Here is a 17,359-nt window from a genome sequence, read left to right on the forward strand (position 1 = left end):
TGAGGCCCTCAGTACCTGTAAGAAAGTCACTGTAAGATTAGAAAATGTAATTACATCTGATAAAGTGATCACCAAGACATTGTTTGAAGAGAGGGCTTTATCAGCCCCATTGTGTGAAGGTTAATGGAGACCCGGATCTCTGGCCACTGGTCTCTCACCTCAAACAGAATGAAATCTAATTATATTAGAATGTTTATAAAGTAGCTCAATGGCCCTTAGAGTTCCAACACTTTACAATTTACTCCATTTGTTATAATCTAGCCATGGAGCCCACATATCTGGACCCACACTGCTGTGAGATTTGTGTACTGAGGTGACATCCAATTGACGGGCTATAGGTTTGTTCTCTAGTGCCCTATCTGTGCTCCTACTACCTGAGCATGTGCTTTGCAGAGCCCTGACTTCATTATATTACAGTTCTGTTTTTCTGACCTTCTCCTCCACTAAGATAGAAAGACCCTTAAAAAACTGGCACTTACTTATTCTCTATTCCCAGAGCCTGGCACAGATTTAATTTTATGAGTCAATCCCCACATGGCTGCTGACCTGCCAGAGAAATCTTGAGTTTTACCACTGGTAAATATTGGAAAGGTAGGTGAGGGTGGAGTGAACCAGAGGAATCCTTGAGTCCCCCCTCGCCCCCCACCCTATCACCAAATTCAGCCCCTGCAAATGGATTGACTACTAAGCTCTGGAGGAGGAGGAAAATATGGGGGGAGGAGCGTGGCAGGAACAGAAGAGAAAATTCCTGTAGTTAAAAGGATATTGTTTACTCCATTTTTGAACCAGATTTGACCATCTTATCCAAACGTCCCATTTCACAGATAAACAGAGCATGAATAAATCACACAAAAGGATTGTAATAACATGTTATTTTCCTATTATATTATGATAAAGACTCTATATGACATTCAGTCACCCATTCCACCTAAGTATTCACTGAGGCTGGTGAAGAGAATATAGTGCTTGCTTAGAGAGCACTATATTCTTCTACAATCAGATAGGAAAAAGGATAATGCTTTAGTAAATCATGGGACTGGGTATAGGTCTAAAAAAATTGGGACCCAAAGAATCTTAAAAATATATAACATACCTAGACACAGACATTTTAAGTTAAGATCATAACGTGATTTAGAAAATGTTACCTAAGTCTTGTTTATCCAAAATTGAGTTTGATCAACTTGTCCTAACAGAAGAAATGTATATTACTGGTTTGTTTTCCAGTAAGTCCCCTACTGCCCTTAGCCTATTTCCACCTTTTCTGCAGAGCTTAGACCTAATGGACTTCCTGCTGGGCCTGAGTGAGTTATCAGTAGGTACCCCAACACCCCAGCCCCTGTGGAGGACCATTGCAAATAGGAAAAGCAGTTCTCAATGAGTCAGTGTAAAAGAGGGGGGTAAGTGCTAAGAAAATGTTCACCTGTTATTAATGGCTCCTGAAAGAAGTATGCCATAAGTGCAAACTCAAGTACCATATTCCCTAAATGCTTGTTAATCAACTCAAAATACAAATAACTTACTTTTATGGAGCACTTTCAAAGACATTGGGGCTCTTTGTCCCTCGGTAGCATCCTAGGAAGAAAGAAAGGACAGTTATCACCCCATTTTATAGATGGAGGAATGGACACAACTGGGAAGGGGAACAATTAAGCCACAGTCACCCAGGGAAGGGGAGTGTCAAAGCTGGGCTGCTTTTCTTACAATTACACTCCACAGGCTCCTTGACCAGACATAGGAATACATTTTAGACTCTGCAACTCATGCATTTTCAAAGGAATCAGTCTAAGAGACCCAAGACCCAGCCTCTTCTTTCTGTCTGTGTCCTCCCATGCTCAGCAGGCATGCTTATCTTGGAGTCTTGTACCAAGGTCAATCTGTACCAAGATCCTTTGACCCAGACAGGAAGGAAAAGGCAAAGAACATGACCACAGAACACATTGGCAACAACAACATTTTCCCTTCTTTGAAATATTTGGGTTTTCATTTGTATGCTGCCCCATAGAAACCATAAAAAAGTAATGTAAAACCTCTCCATTAGAAGTTATCACCCTCCTGATCTAGGAGGTATTGAATATGAAGTAGATGACTTCCAGGCAATTTTCCATCATCCCAATACCTCTGTATCAACCACTCCCAGTTGGCTGGTTATACAATTCTTGTGGCAATTTACAAAGATGCTATGTGACAGAAATCTGTGTGCAGGAAGGACGCTTGGTAGTCATATTTTTGTTTTAGCCTAGGGATTTAAAAATCTACTTATTATTCATACTCACTTCAGGTTTATTTCAAGCAAACAGTCTCTTGCAATTGAAGCTGGTCTTTAAGTTCTCTTTAAAATGAAAATATCAAACCATCCAGTGATTTGTATAAAACCCTTAAGAGCACCTTCCATCTGTGTGAAGCATCCTTGTAGTTGCAAAGGTAGCTTTGCAGATTTGCAGTAGGCTCTGGGTTGGCAATTCCAGAGATTATTCCATGTCATCTCTCTGGAAATACATGCTAAAGTCTTTATACTGAATAAAAATCAGATCAAGGTCGGGAGACAGTGTCCTCAAACCAGATCATCTTTACTTACACAGCCAGCAGGGAGGCCAGGTAGGAAGAGCAGAACCATCTTCAGGGGTACAGTCCTGGAGGCTGAAAATGAGAGAAGCAACCTGGAAAACTAGGATTTAACCAACTGGCCTTTGCATTTGTCACAATGGGATATTGTTAGGCTTGGGCTCCATGAAACAATAGACTTCGATAGGACATAATACCCATTCAGAAGGACAGATTTACATCCTACCTCTTCAAGCACACTGAGCTCCCTTTCCGTTTGCTCTTGCTGCACACAATGTATGTGTAACTGATTACTTGTCCTATTCTCTTCCTGTTCTCCCTCCCCCATTCCTTCACTTCTGCTCCAGACTTTCAGCAAGTTCCAGGGTAGTTTTTATCTCTTGAATAGCTGTGTGGTTTGTCATGGGTCTCCACTGCTGAAATATGCATATTGCTTTCCCTGGCCACTTTAAAATGAGACAAGTGCATTGTCCAAATGAATTTTAAGGGCAGGTCTATTTGAGTGTATTTGTACCCCAATTTTTCCAAGTCTGAAATCAGCTCCCAGATCAAATTCTTGGCTGTACAAGATGAAGAATCTACTTTTGTTAACAAAGGGTCATTCTCATTTTTATCGGGGAATACATGAGGAATATGAAACATCAAAGCCTTTGTAATTCTTTCCAAAGAATATGGACTAATAAAGAGAAAAATTAAAAAAAAATTTAATTAAGAAGTCTGTTGTAGCATAAACCTGAAGATAATACTAGTATTCAATACTATAAAACTTTTACAAGGCGGTCCATTTGGAAGTTATTTTATAGGATAATGTCATATAGAAAAGTAGACTATAAATGGTTTAGTCTTTGACCGAAACTATGAGACATAACCTCTGCATGTGAACAAAGACTACAAGGTAACAGCTAAGAACAAAAAAAGTCATAGTGAGAAGGTGAATTATGGTTCTCTAAGGTTTTTATTTTTAACATTTTAAATCATTTTATTAAGAAACATGATTCAAGTGATAATAAGACAATTCCTGTGGGAATGACAATTTGTTCTACAGATCTGTGAAATATTTGATTGCACAGGGATATTTTGCTGTTGCAAGTGACATTTGTCTGTGGTATATTCTTAGTAGTGGCCAGAAGGGCAATTCCGTGACTTCGAACTAGTAACCAAGGACTTCCAAAATGCACTGTAAAGAGCCCTGGAACTAGGATTACCTTTTTTTGTTCCTGTGAAGTTGTTTTAAAAAGGAAAGGGGAAAATTGACAGGACTGAGTCCATTCCAGATAAAGCTTTATAAGTGTTATCATTATCTCCATTCCAAGTATTAGATATTCATTTTAAAGAAGGGGAAATGGGCTCAGATGTTAATTAAATCATTTAAGGTCACTCCGCGAGTAGATTTGACAAGTGTTTGAGCCCAAGTCTAGACTTGAAGGCTGTATTCCTTCCTTATATCATCATGCTGCCCAAACAAACTATGTTTAGTAGGAGCACACCTTTCTACGTCCCAAATGGAATGATACTCCATCAGGTGTTCTGTCTCCTGGCCAGTAGGGCATTGCCACTCTGGGTAATAATTAAGGGTGCTTAATGCTGTAAGGACTTTTCATGTTTATTCATTTAATCTTCACAACACAGCTATTCCCATTTTACAGTGGAAACTGAGGCATAGAGAAGTAAGCATCTTGTTCTAGTACACAGCTTGTAAATTACAGAGCCAAGATTTGAATGTTTGAACCCTGAATACGACAGATGCTAAAAAATATACCTATAAAATATATTTTCTGCATTTTTTGGATCTAAGGCAATTCAGAAGAAAATGACATAATCAAGAAATGAAAAGATTTAATTAGTTTTTTAGCTTTGGTTCACCAAAAAGGTATTAAAAGGTGGCTTCTTTGAGGGAAGTACCTGAAACTTATCAGGGAGATAAGCTATTGTGGCTTTCCTTGTGATTAAAGTTTACCTAACTCCAGCTCTCCTAGTAACTATGAAAAATGCAGTTAACCCTCCCCCATCTATTCCCTGGGGGAAAAATTAATTTCCTTATTTCCATCATCAAGTCTCTTACCCTTTCATGAAGAATGTTGTTTTACTTTTTTTTTTTCCAATTTATTGTTGTTAAGTTAGACTTGTTCACCTTTTCCCCCATGCTCAACCCTACCCTGTACCCTCCACTCCCACAGTCCATATCCACCATTGTCTGTGCCCATGAGTCCTCTATTCATGTTCCTTTGCTTGAGCCTTCCCCTTCTGTCCCCCATTATCCACTTCTCCCTCTCCGGTCTCTGTCAGGTTGTTCTTTATTTCCAAGCCTCTGGTTCTATTCTGCTCATTTTTTTTGTTTTGTTGATTAGGTTCCACTCATAGGTGAGGTCATAGGGTATTTGTCTATTGCCTCCTGGCTTATTTCACTTAGCATAATGCTCTTGCAGTTCCACCCACGAAGGGTAGGAGCTCCTTCTTTCTTTTTGCTGTGTAGTATATCACTGTGTAAAAGTACCAGTTTTTTGATCCGCTCATTCACTGTTGGGCACTTAGGCTCTTTCCAGCACTTGGCTATTGTAAATAATCATGCTATGAACATTGGGGTGCATAGGTTGTTTTGAATTGGTGATTCAGGATTCTTAGGGTGTAATCCCAGCAGTGGAATTGCTGGATTGAAAGACAGTTCCATCTTTAGTTTTTTGAGGAAATTTCATAGTGTTTTCCACAGCGGCCGCACCAGTCTGCATTCCCACCAACAGTGTACTAGGGTTCCCTTTTCTGCACAATGCTGCCAGCACTTGCTGTTTGTTGATGTTTTACTTTTAAATGAGAAGAAACTGAGGGCTATTGCAGAAGCTTGTGAGCTTTTTCTCTTTGACCCATAGTTGAATACATTTTATAAATGATACAGTATAGAAACATACACACATAGAGTAAAACAAAAGCTTCATGAAACATAATTTATGTTTATGCACTCCATTATGTTTTTTTTAATTAAAAAATGCTGATTACAGCCCTTTATATTGGTTACAGGATGACAGATTGGAAAACTCTAGTTAGGAACCCTAAACTCAGTTTCTCACAAAGAGTTTTAGAACTGTGCCTTCAAACACCTGACTCTAGAATTGGCTATCCAGTTGCTATAAATGGATTCAACTTGGAGATGTTGGACCAGAACTTATAAGTCTTTGCAATCAGGTTTGACAACTTTAAAAAGTTGGCTGAGGATCTTCTTCAGGTACAGAGTAGTGGTGTCTTTCTTTTCTCTTCCCATCAAATACTGAATGAATAAAAGCTTGTTAAATATAGGATATAAGGATGTTGGTAAAAACATCCCTAGGTGGGAAGATACAAATCCTATGTTTAGAGAAGTTGGGAAATGAGAAGAACCTGTGAAAACATGTGTCCAGACTTCTTATTAGCTTCATGCTCACCTCTTTTGGCCTGCTGCAAGGAGGGAAAGTGGATGCATTCTTCTTGGATGGGAATAGGAAGTATTTATTATACCAACTACTGTTTTTATGTTTTAAAAGGGCAGAAATTGTCATTCATTTGCCTTGTCATTGAGAATACATGCTCACTAAAAAAAGCATCTTACATTGTAGGAATAAATAGAACATTTAATAAATAACGAGTTAATTTGTTGACCATGCAAAGATGGGAGTGCAAATAGTACTGAATAATAAACAATATGTAAAACTTAGCAACATGTAAGATTTTTCTGCTAAAGCCATAAGCATAAGGAGAACTTCAGTCTTTAAGATCACCTGGTATCAAATCCAGGTGTTAGGTATGAGAAAGCAGAAGTTCCGGGAGTAACTGTTCCAAGGGCTTGTATTGTTGGTAAAGCCGAGGGTTCTTTTACTTAACCTATGCTGCCTCTCCTGATTTGGCACTTTCTCCCCTTAAGGGGTCCCACCTTCTGTTTAGAATATATGGTTATGTTGTTCTACCTATTTTTGAGACAGGAAGGAAAGATGAGGTGTGAGATTTAGCTATGAGACCCATACATGTAACAGCATTAAGTCATCTTAACAATATACACAATGTGAAACATTCCAACTTTCTACCTTCTAGTCACCTTTACTTCTGTGCTCTTACTGGGCAGAGCATCCAGCTCTGCGGCTGACTGTTTTTAAACTGAGATACATAGCATATGTACTATAGGGCAGGAAACAGAATATTTGGAATATGTGATCCCAGAAATCTCAGAATATATATTCATTTATTCATTCATCACGCAAATATGCTTTGTGCCCCAGGAAGTGGAAACACAAAATGAAAAAATGACTTTCTCACTGACAGCACAGGAGATAAACAGGTGATTACAACACAGACAATAAGGGCTCCAATGGAGACACTGATACTGACACAGCTCTGTGGGATTTCACAGGTGGGTAACAAATTCTGTCTGAGACAGTCAAGAAAGGTTTAAAAGATGGCATTAAAACTGGATCTTTGACATAATTGTATAGGAAATCCTGAAGAATCTGCAAAATAGATGTTAGAACTAATACACAAATTTAGCAGAATCATATGATATAAAGTCAATATAAAAATGTATTTCTATATGCTAATCAAATGATACTTCTAAGAAAAGGAAAAGGGAAGCCACAGTCTGAAAAAAATGTTTGCAGAACATATGTTTTCAGGAAAAATGTTTGCAGAACTTGATATAGAATATATAAAGAATCTTGTAGAACAACAATATCAAGAACAACCCCACTGAAAAAATGGGCAAAAGACATGAACACACTCATCACAAAAGAAGACACACAAATAGTCAGTAAGCTCAAGAAAAGGTGCTAAACCTCACTAGTCATTAGAGAAATGCAAATTAAAATCACAGTGAAGTACACTTCATCCCCATTAAGATTGAAAATATCAGATATTGGCAAGGATGAAGAGCAACTGAATCATACATTGCTGGTCACAGTGTAAAATGATACAGTTACTATGGAAAACAGCTTGGCAGTTCTTTATAAGGTTAAATATATACATAGCTGATGAACCAGAAATTCCTAAGAACTGAAAGAAAACTCTAATCCCTAAAAAGGCATGCAGAGAATATCCATACCACCTTCATTCATAATAGCTCCAAACTGAAAAAATGCAAATGGCTATCAACAAGAGAGGCTTTACACATATAATAGTTTAACCATACACTGGACTACTAGGCAGCAATCAAAAATGACGAAAATAGTGGTTGCCTGTGGGAGAGTTTTGATGAATGGGGCAAGAAGGAACTTTGTGCATTGATGTGAAATATTCTTTTTTTTTTATTTGGGTGTTGGTAACACAGTGTGTACATTTGCAAAACTTAATCAAACTCCACAGTTAAGATCTGTTCATTTTATTGTGTGTAAAATTTACCTCAATAAAAGTAAACAGGGTTTTTGAGAATGAGCGCAGGTTTTCAGATTTATGAGAGTAGAAGAGAAGTATAGGCAGAAAGAACTGTTAAACAAATATTGGTAAATGTGACTGATTATTTTTGGTTGTGGTGAGAATTTTTGTGTTGTTCTATCACGTGACTATTAGAACTGAGAAAGAAAATAGGGCAAAGTAGTAGACTGGAACTAAGTCATAAAGGACTATTTATACCAGACTAAAAAGTTTATACTTATTCCTTGTAAGCAGAAAAGTAATGTGGTAAAAAAGTCTGGAAGGCATTTTGAGTAGGATGAATAGCTTGAAGCAGAGGTTAGCAAGCTTTTTCTATGAAGGACTAGGCATTAAATATTTTAGGCTGTGTGGGTCACATAGTCTGTCTTGCACCTGCTTTACTCTGCTACTGTAGTGAGAAAACAGACATAGGCAGTGGGTGAAGAAATACCACTGACTGTTCCACTAAAACTTTTCAATCATTTTTTATTGTTTTTCTATTACAGTTGTCCCAGTTTTTTCCTACTTTGCCCTCCTCCGACCATCCCAGCCCCAGCTCCCACAGTCAATTCCCACACTGTTACTCATGTCCATGGGTGATTCATACACGTTCTTTGACTTGTCCCTTCCCTTCTTTCTACCATTATCCCCCTCCCCTCACTGCCAATCTGTTCCATGTTTCCATGCCTGTGGTTCTATTTTGTTCATTAGTTTATTTTGTTCATTAAATTCCTCTTGTAGGTGAGATCATATGGTATTTGTTTTTCACTGACTGGCTTATTTCACTTTGCCCAATATTCTCCAGTTCCATCCATGCTGCTGCAAAAGGTAGGAGTTCCTTCTTTCTTCCTGCTGCATAGTACTCCAGTGTGTAAATGTACCACAGTTGTTTGATCCATTCATTCACTGTTGGGCACTTAGGCTGTTTCCAGCACTTGGTCATTGTAAATAGAGCTGCTATGAACATAGGAGTGCATAAGCTCTTTTGAATTGGTGATTCAGGATTCCCAGCAGTGGAATTGCTGGGTCAAAAGGCAATTCCATCCTTAGTTTTTTGAGGAAATTCCATAGTGTTTTCCACAGTGGCTGCACCAGTCTGCATTCCCATCAACAGTGCACTAGGGTTCCGTTTTCTCCATATCCTCTCCAACACTTGCTGTTTGTTGATTTATTAATGGTAGCCATTCTGACAGGTGGGTGGTAATACCTCACTATGGTTTTAATTTGCATCTCTCTGATAGCTAGTGGTGTTGAACGTCTTTTCATATGTCTATGGGCGATCTGAATGTTGTCCTTGGAGAAGTGTCTATTCAGGTCCGTTACCCACTTTTTAATTGGATGGTTTGTCTTCCTGGTGTTGAGTGATATGAATTCTTCATAAATTTTGGAGATCAAAATCTTGTCTGATGTATCACTGGTAAGTATGTTCTCCCACCGGTTAGTTCCCTTCCATTTTGATGATGGTTTCTTTAGCCATGCAGAAGCTTTTTAGTTTGATGTAGTCCTATTTGTCTATTTTTTCCCTTATTTCCCTTGCCCTAGGAGATACATCAGCCAATATATTGCTACATGGGATATCGGAAATTTTCCTGCCTATGTTTTCCTCTAGGACTTTTATGGTGTCATGACTTATATTTAAGTCTTTTATCTATTTTGAGCTTATTGTGGTGTATGGTGTAAGTTGGTGGTCTAGTTTCATTTTTTGCATGTACCAGTCCAGTTCTCCCAACGCCATTTATTAAGAGGCTATTTTTGCCCATTATGTTCCTGTCCCCTTTGCCAAATATTAATTGACCATAGAGGGATAATGGAAACAACCGTACTTGAACAATAATAAAACAAACAAAAACAAACAACAAAAAATATTAATTGACCATAGAGATACGTGTTTATTTCTGGATTCTCTATTCTGTTCCATTAATCTATGTGTCTGTTCCTACATGAGTACCAGACAGTTTTGATTACAGTGGCCTTGTAGTATAGTATGATATCAGGTATTGCAATTCCTTCTACTTCATTCTTCTTTCTCAGGTTTGCTGAGGTTATTCAGGGTCTTTTTTGGTTCCCTATACATTTTTCAAATATTTGTTCTAGATCTGTGAAATATGCCATTGGTATTTTAATAGGAATTGTGTTGAATCTAGATTGCTTTGGGTAGTATGGACATTTTAATGATTTTAATTCCTCCAATCCATGGACAAAGTATATCCTTCCATTTATTTGTATCTTCCTTAATTCCTTTCTTCAGCGTTCCATAGTTTTCTGAGTAGAGATCTTTCATCTCCTTGGTTTAAATTTATTCTTAGGTACTTTATTTTTCTTGTTGCTACAGTAAATAGGATTTTTTCCCCTAGTTTCTCTTTCTAAGATTTCATTATTGGTGCACAAAAATACCTTCAATTTCTGAATATTGACTTTGTACCCTGCTATTTTGTCAAATTCACTTATTAGGTCGAGTAGTTTTTTGGTGGAGTCTACAGAATTTTCTATGTACACTATCATGTTGTCTGCAAATAATGACAGTTTTAGTTCCTCCTTTCCAATCTGGATGCCTTTTATTTCTTTTTCTTGTCTGATCACTGTGGCTAAAACTTCCAATATGATGTTGAATAAGAATGCTGAAAGGAAACACCCTTTTCTTGTACCTGATCTTAAGGGGGAAGCTTTTAGATTTTGCTTGTTGAGTTCAATGTTGGCTGTGTAGGTTTCTTGTATATGGCCTTCATTTTGTTGAGGTATACTCCTTTTACTCCCACTTCGTTGAGTGCTTTTATCATAAATGGGTGCTAGATTTTATCCAATGCCTTTTTAGCTTCTATTGATATGATCATGTTGTTTTTGTCTTTCATTTTGTTTATGTGGTGTATTACATTTATTGATTTGAGAATATTGTACCATCATTGCATCCCTGGGTTGTATCCCACTTAATCAAGGTGCATGATCTTTTTAATGTATTGCTCGATGTGATATGCCAATATTTTATTGAGGATTTTAGCATCTATATTCATCAGAGATATTGGCCTGTAATTTTCTTTCTTTGTTTTGTCTTTACTTGGTTTTGGAATTAGGATGATGCTGGCCTCATAAAAAGAGTTTGGGATTTTTCCCTCTTCTTGAATTTTTTGGAATAGTTTGAGAAGGGTAGCAGTTAGTTCTTCTTAAATGCTTGGTAAAATTCAACTGTGAACCATTTGGTCCAGGGTTTTTGTGTGCTGGGAGTTTTTTTGATTACTGCTCCAACTCCACTAATTTTTATCAGTCTATTCAGGCTCTCTGTTTCTTGATTTGGTTTTTGAAGAGTGCATGTTTCTAGAAATGAGTCCACTTCACCCAGGTTGTTCACTTTCTTGTCATGGAGTTTTTTCTAGTAATTTCTTACAATCTTTTGTATTTCTGTGGTATTGGTTGTAACTTCTCCTCTTTCATTTCTCATTTTATTTACTTGGGTCCTTTCTCTTTTTTTCTTGATGAGCCAGGTTAAAAACTTACCAATTTTGTTCATCTTTTCAAAGAATCAGCTCCTGGATATATTGATCTTTTGAATTACTCTTTAGTCTATGTTATTTAATCCTGCTCTGATCTTGATAATTTCCTTCCTTCTACTTGCTCTAGGCTTTGTTTGTTTTTGTTCCTCTAGTTCTTGTAGATGTTGGGTTCAGTTGTTTATTTGAGGTTTTTCTATCTTCTTTAGGCAGGCCCTTATTGCTATGAACTTCACTTTCAGTACTGCCTTCTCTACGTCCCATAGGTTTTGGTTTTTGTATGTTCATTTTCATTTGTTTCCACGTATATTTTGATTTCTTCCTTGATCTCATTGTTGAACCATTCATTATTTAATAAAATGTTTTTATGTCTTCATGCATATGAATGTTTCTTAGTTTTTTTCCTTGAGATTGGTGTCTAGTTTCAAGCCATTGTGAGCTGAGAGGATGTTTAATATGATTTCAATTTTCTTGAAAGTACTAAGGCTTGTTTTGTGTCCTACCATGTGATCTATCTTTGAAAATATTCTATGTACATTTGAAAAGAATGTATATTTTTCTGCTTTGGGGTGATCTAGATCAATTTCTGGTTGATCTAGAGTGTCATTCAGTGCCACAATATCCTTGTTGATTCTTTTTTGGAAGAACCATTATTGACAGTGGGGTGTTAAGAACCCCTACAATGACTGTGTTGTTGTCACTATCTTTCTTGGAGACCTCCATGATTTTCTTTATATATTTAGGTGCTTCTGTGTTGGGTGCATATATGTTTACAAGGTTATATCATCCTGTTGGATTATTACCTTAAGTATTGTGAAGTGACCTTCTTTGTCCCTTTTTATGGCTTTTGTTTTGAAGTCTATTTTGTCTGATATAAGTATCGATACCCCAGCTTTCTTTCATGTCCATTGGCTTGGAATATTTTTTTCCATCCACTCATTTTCAACCTGTGTATATGTTTTGTTCTGATGTGGGTCTCTTATAGATAGCATATATATATAGGTCATGTGTTCTTATCCATTTAGCTACCTTATGTTTTTTGATTGGAGTATTTAATCCATTTATGTTTAAAATTATTATTGATAGGCGCTTAATCAGTGACATTTTTACTGTACCTGTGTTCCTTCCTCTCTCTCTCTCTCTCCTTCTTCTCCTTTTTATAGCAGTCCCTTCAGCATCTCCTGCAGTGCTGACTTGGTGGAGATGTACTCTTTTAGCCTTCTTTTGTCTGGGAAGCTCTTTATTTCACCCTCTATTTTAAATGAGAGCCTTGCTGGATAGAGTAGTTTCAGTTGTAGGTCCTTGCTTTTCATTACTTGGAATATTTTGTGTTAATACCTTCTGGCCTGTAGTGTTTCTGTTGAGAAATCAGCTCATAGCCTTATTGGAGCTCTCTTGTATGTTACAGGCTGATTTTCCCTCGCTGCCTTTAAGGGTCTCTCTTTGTCTTTAAACTTCACCATTTTAATTATGATGTGTCTTGGAGCAGGTTCTTCGGGTTCATCTTGATTGAGGCCCTCGGTGCTTCTTGAACGTGTGTGACTTTTTCCCTCACTAAGTTAGGGAAGTTTTCTGCCACTATTTTTCAAACAGTTTTTCTATCCCTAGCTCCTTCTCTTCTTCTTCTGCTATTCTATGATGTGATTGTTCTTACGTTCATGTTGTCCTGAAGCTCCCTTAAGCTAGTCTCATTTTTTTTTTTTAGTATTTTTTCATTTTCTTGATCTGACTGGGTATTTCTTTCTACCTTGTCTTACAGCTCACTGATTCGACCCTCTGCTTCATCTAGCCTGCTTTTAATTCCTTGTAGTGTATTTTTCATTTCAGATATTGTATTCTCCATTTCTTCCTCATTTTTGTTCATAGTTTCTATGTCCCTTTTCATGCTACTATAATTCCCACTAAATTCCTTGTAGCTCCCATAAACTTCCTTGTAGTTCTCACTGAGTTCCTTAAGCATTCTTATAACCATTATTTTGAATTCTATGTCTGATCGATTGCTTGCCTCAATTTCACTTAGCTCTTTTCTGGGGATTCCTCTTTTCTTTTTGATTGTGGTTATTTCTTTGTCTCCCCATTTTAGGTGACTCTTTTTGTTTGTTTCTGCATCTTAAGTTGCTCTGCTTTGCCTTCCTGTTTTCGTGGGGTGGACTTCTGTAGTAGAAGTTCTGTGGGACTCAGTGGAGCAGTCTCTTTTATCTCCTGATCTGTGTGCTCTAGGTTTGTCTTTTATTCAGTGTATGTGGGCTCTTTTGTTGTACTTGGGCTTTGACTATTGATGGCTCATTCATTGTTGGGTTCCCCCGCTGGCTGGCTGTGGGGGGTCACAACTCCTTCCACACCTTGTATGCTGTTGTACAGGTACTGGTTAACAAAGCAATACTACCCAGAAAACCAAACCCACACCAGTAAAAATAGCCACTACCAACCACATCAGCAATATCAACAACAATTGAACAAAAAAATAATGAAGTGGAGAGAGATTAAGAACATTATAAAATAGGAAAAAGGGAATATGAGATGGCTAAAAGTGGGAAAAATGATTTTGAGTGGGAAGACTGAGGAGAAATAATAAGAGTAGGGAATAGAAACAAGGCAAAGAAAGGGAGAAAATACAATTTAAAAAATAAGTAGGGAAAGGCAATGGCAAAATGGAGTAAGAAAAGGGAAGACTATAATATGAGGTTTGAAATAAAATTTAAAAAGTAGTGAACTAAAGGGAATAAAATTGCAAAAAAACTGCAACCGGGTCAATAACCATGACCGCTTAGCAAAGATTAATAAAGGTGGAAAGAGAATAAGAATACTATATGAAAGAGATGAAGAGAATATGAGATGTCTAAAGTAAGGAAAAATGATTTTGAGAAGATAGAGGGAGGAGAAATAATAAGAGTAAGGAATAGAGTCCAAGTTAAAAAAGGGAAAAAATAAAATGCCAAACTCAGATTAGTATGGGCAGGAGTAAGGCAAAATGGAATAAGACAGGGGAAGAGAAACCTATGAGATTTGAAATAAAAAAAAATAGTGAACAAATTGAAATACATTTGAAGAAGAACAATAACCGTAATATCCACACCAAACAAGCTTCAATTTATAAAGATGGAAAGAAAATAAGAATATGTAAGAAAGGTAAAAAGAATGAGAGCTGATTAATGGAAGAAAGAATGATTTTGAGATGATGGAAGAGAAGTAATAAGAGTGAGGATTAGGAGCCAGGTGTAGTGTGGGGAAAAATAAGAATTACAACAAAAATAAGAACAGGCAGGAAGAAGGCAAAATGGAGTAAGACAAGGGAAATGTACAATGTGAGATTTGAAATAAAAATAAAATAAAAAATAATATAAAAATCTAACTAAAAAGAATAAGAAATGAAAGAAAAAGAATAGTGAATTAGTTGGAATACAATTGATGCAAAAGAAGTCTTAAAATTTTATGTGAAAGAAAAAAATAACACAAAGTCTGAAGAGGAACAAGGTAGAAAGCATCTTAGTAGAATTTGGTGTCTGCCTTCTGTCTTCTCTTTCCAGATCCACTTCTGTTTTTTTATCAACTCATGATCCTGGGGTGAGTCATCCAACTTCTGGCAACACTGCCTGTATTACCTTCACCTGCGTCTACAGGAGGCTCCTCTTGTGATTGGGGGAGGTACCCTGGGTGTCTTTTGGGAGGCACGATTCAGGCTTCTGGGAAATTCTTGTGCGTATTTTATCCTTGCCCCTGCTCCACCCATCTTGGTCTGTCCCATCTTATTTCCAATAATGTAATGTTTCTGCTGAATTAGCTCTCTATTTCAAGGGAGGGGACAATCTGTGTAAGAGGGTCAGCTCTTTTCTGCTTGGTACTGATGGCAGTTCTATGTACAAGCCGAGTCTGTGTGGGGTCCTGATTCCCTTGCTGCACTGATTTCTGATCTTCCTGACTTGCTGGCCTCAGTGGAATAAGGCCCTAGGAACCAGTGTATTTTGTCTCCTTGAGAGAAACTCAAAATGGGCCCCTTAGGTATTTCTCTTTCTGTCTTTCTCTTACAGACATGCACCCTGCCAGGTGTTCTTGAACCTTTCCTGCTTTGGATCCTGAAAAAGGAGGGGGCTGAGTGTGTCCTTCCCCTTCCAGAGGTTCAATCTCCCCCAGGGAAAGTGGCTATGCCTGGCTGTAAATAATTTCTGATGCTCCACTCCTGCCCATCCAGTTCCCAGCTCACTGCCCTTGTGGCAGACACAGTCCCAAACTTTCCACTCTGCACAGCCTCCGGCCTGCTAGCTGCACCAGACTAGGGCTGAGAAATCCCCTTGCTATGTACCTTTCTGATTTCTCTGCCCAACTGCACTCAGTGGGAGCAAACTGCATCCTCAATCCTTTCGACTTGCTGGCAGGGCAGCTGTGCAAAGGGTCCCTCCCCAGCATGCCTCAGCTCCCCTTTTAAAAAGTGTCTTTGGGCTTTCCCACTACAGCACTGAGTCACTGTCCTGCGTTCCTCACACACCATCTCTTCAAAGGGCCAAAAGTCTCTCACAGTCACGCCTATCCATGGCCTGTCTCCACCTGACCCAGGTGCAGATAGAACCCCTCCCTCTCTCTGACACTCCCCTGGTTGGCGTTTGCCACTGTAGCTATGGGTATGCTGCTCACTGTGTGTGTGTGATCTCCTGTGTGTGCCTGGATCTCCCCAACTTTGTGTATCCAATCACTCCTGGCCAGGGTATGGGGGTTCTTTGTACTGAGAGGGGAGAGAGCCACAGAGCTGTGATCTCTGACCAGGTTCTTTGTGGCTGCAGGTGTCACTCCTCGGGGTACTTCCCCTCCGACCTATTAAAATCTCCTTACCCCCCATTGTGAAGCATCTTCTGTACTCCTTGGCTTCCAAACTTCATTATCAGGTAAGATTGTGTTGAATGATCAGTTTATTTTTCCAAAGATCAGCCAAGTATCCGAGTTGGGGGCAAGAGCACGTGGGCTCAACTTCCAACTACTTGGCTGCCATCTTCTCTCCCCTGTTCCACTAAAACTTAAGGAACACTGAAATTTTGATTTTATATAATTTTCCTATCACAAAATATTACTCTTCTTTTGATTTGTTTTCAACGATTAAAGAAATACAAGAACCTTTCTTATCTTGTGATTCATAGTCATTATCATCATCATCCTAGATAATATTTTTTGAGAACTCATCATGTGCCAGAAGCTAGCCTCCCAATCACCTTGCGCACTGACAATGACTATGATCTCCATTTCAGATACGAGGTACTGATGCCCAGAGAGCTGAAGGAACTGCCCGTGGAGTACAGTGCTGGTGGCAGAGTTGCACATGGTCCTAGGCATCAGCTCACAGCTGGTTCCTTTGTCCAGCAGGCCATCAGGCCTCTAATGACACTGATCAAAGGCACAAGTGACCAAGAATATGTTTAATGTCATGAATCTTTATGTACCCAGTCACATTACTTTTGGGAAATGAAAAACTAAAATGGCCAGGAATATGAAGAAAATGGTCGAAACCATAATTATTGTGAGAGGTCAATATATTTTTTTTAAAAAAACCTCACCTAGGGATATGTTTTTGATTTTAGAGAGAGAGAAAGAGGGCAAGAGAGAAACGAGAGAAAAATAGTGATTGGTTGCCTCCTGTACGAGCCCCAACTGGGGAATGAACCCACAACTTAGGTATGTGTTCTGACCGGGGATTGAACCTGCACACTTTTGGTGCATGGGACAATGCTCCAACCAAATGAGCCACCCAACCAGGGATCAACATATTTCTTAATAGGCAAATTAGTCAGACAGAAAATAATTAAGACTATGGATGGCTAATAAATAAGTCACGGGGATGTAATGTGTAGCAGAGTGATTATAATAAATAGTACTGTATTACATATTTGAAAGTTGCTAAGAGAGTAGGTCTTAAAAGTTCTCAGCACAGGGAAAAAAATTTTGTAACTTTGTAAAGTGGCAGATAT

This window comes from Pteronotus mesoamericanus, unplaced genomic scaffold (assembly GCF_021234165.1).
Source record: "Pteronotus mesoamericanus isolate MK-2021 breed Mesoamerican mustached bat unplaced genomic scaffold, CSHL_Meso_final scaffold_54, whole genome shotgun sequence".
Classification (NCBI taxonomy): Eukaryota; Metazoa; Chordata; class Mammalia; order Chiroptera; family Mormoopidae; genus Pteronotus; species Pteronotus mesoamericanus.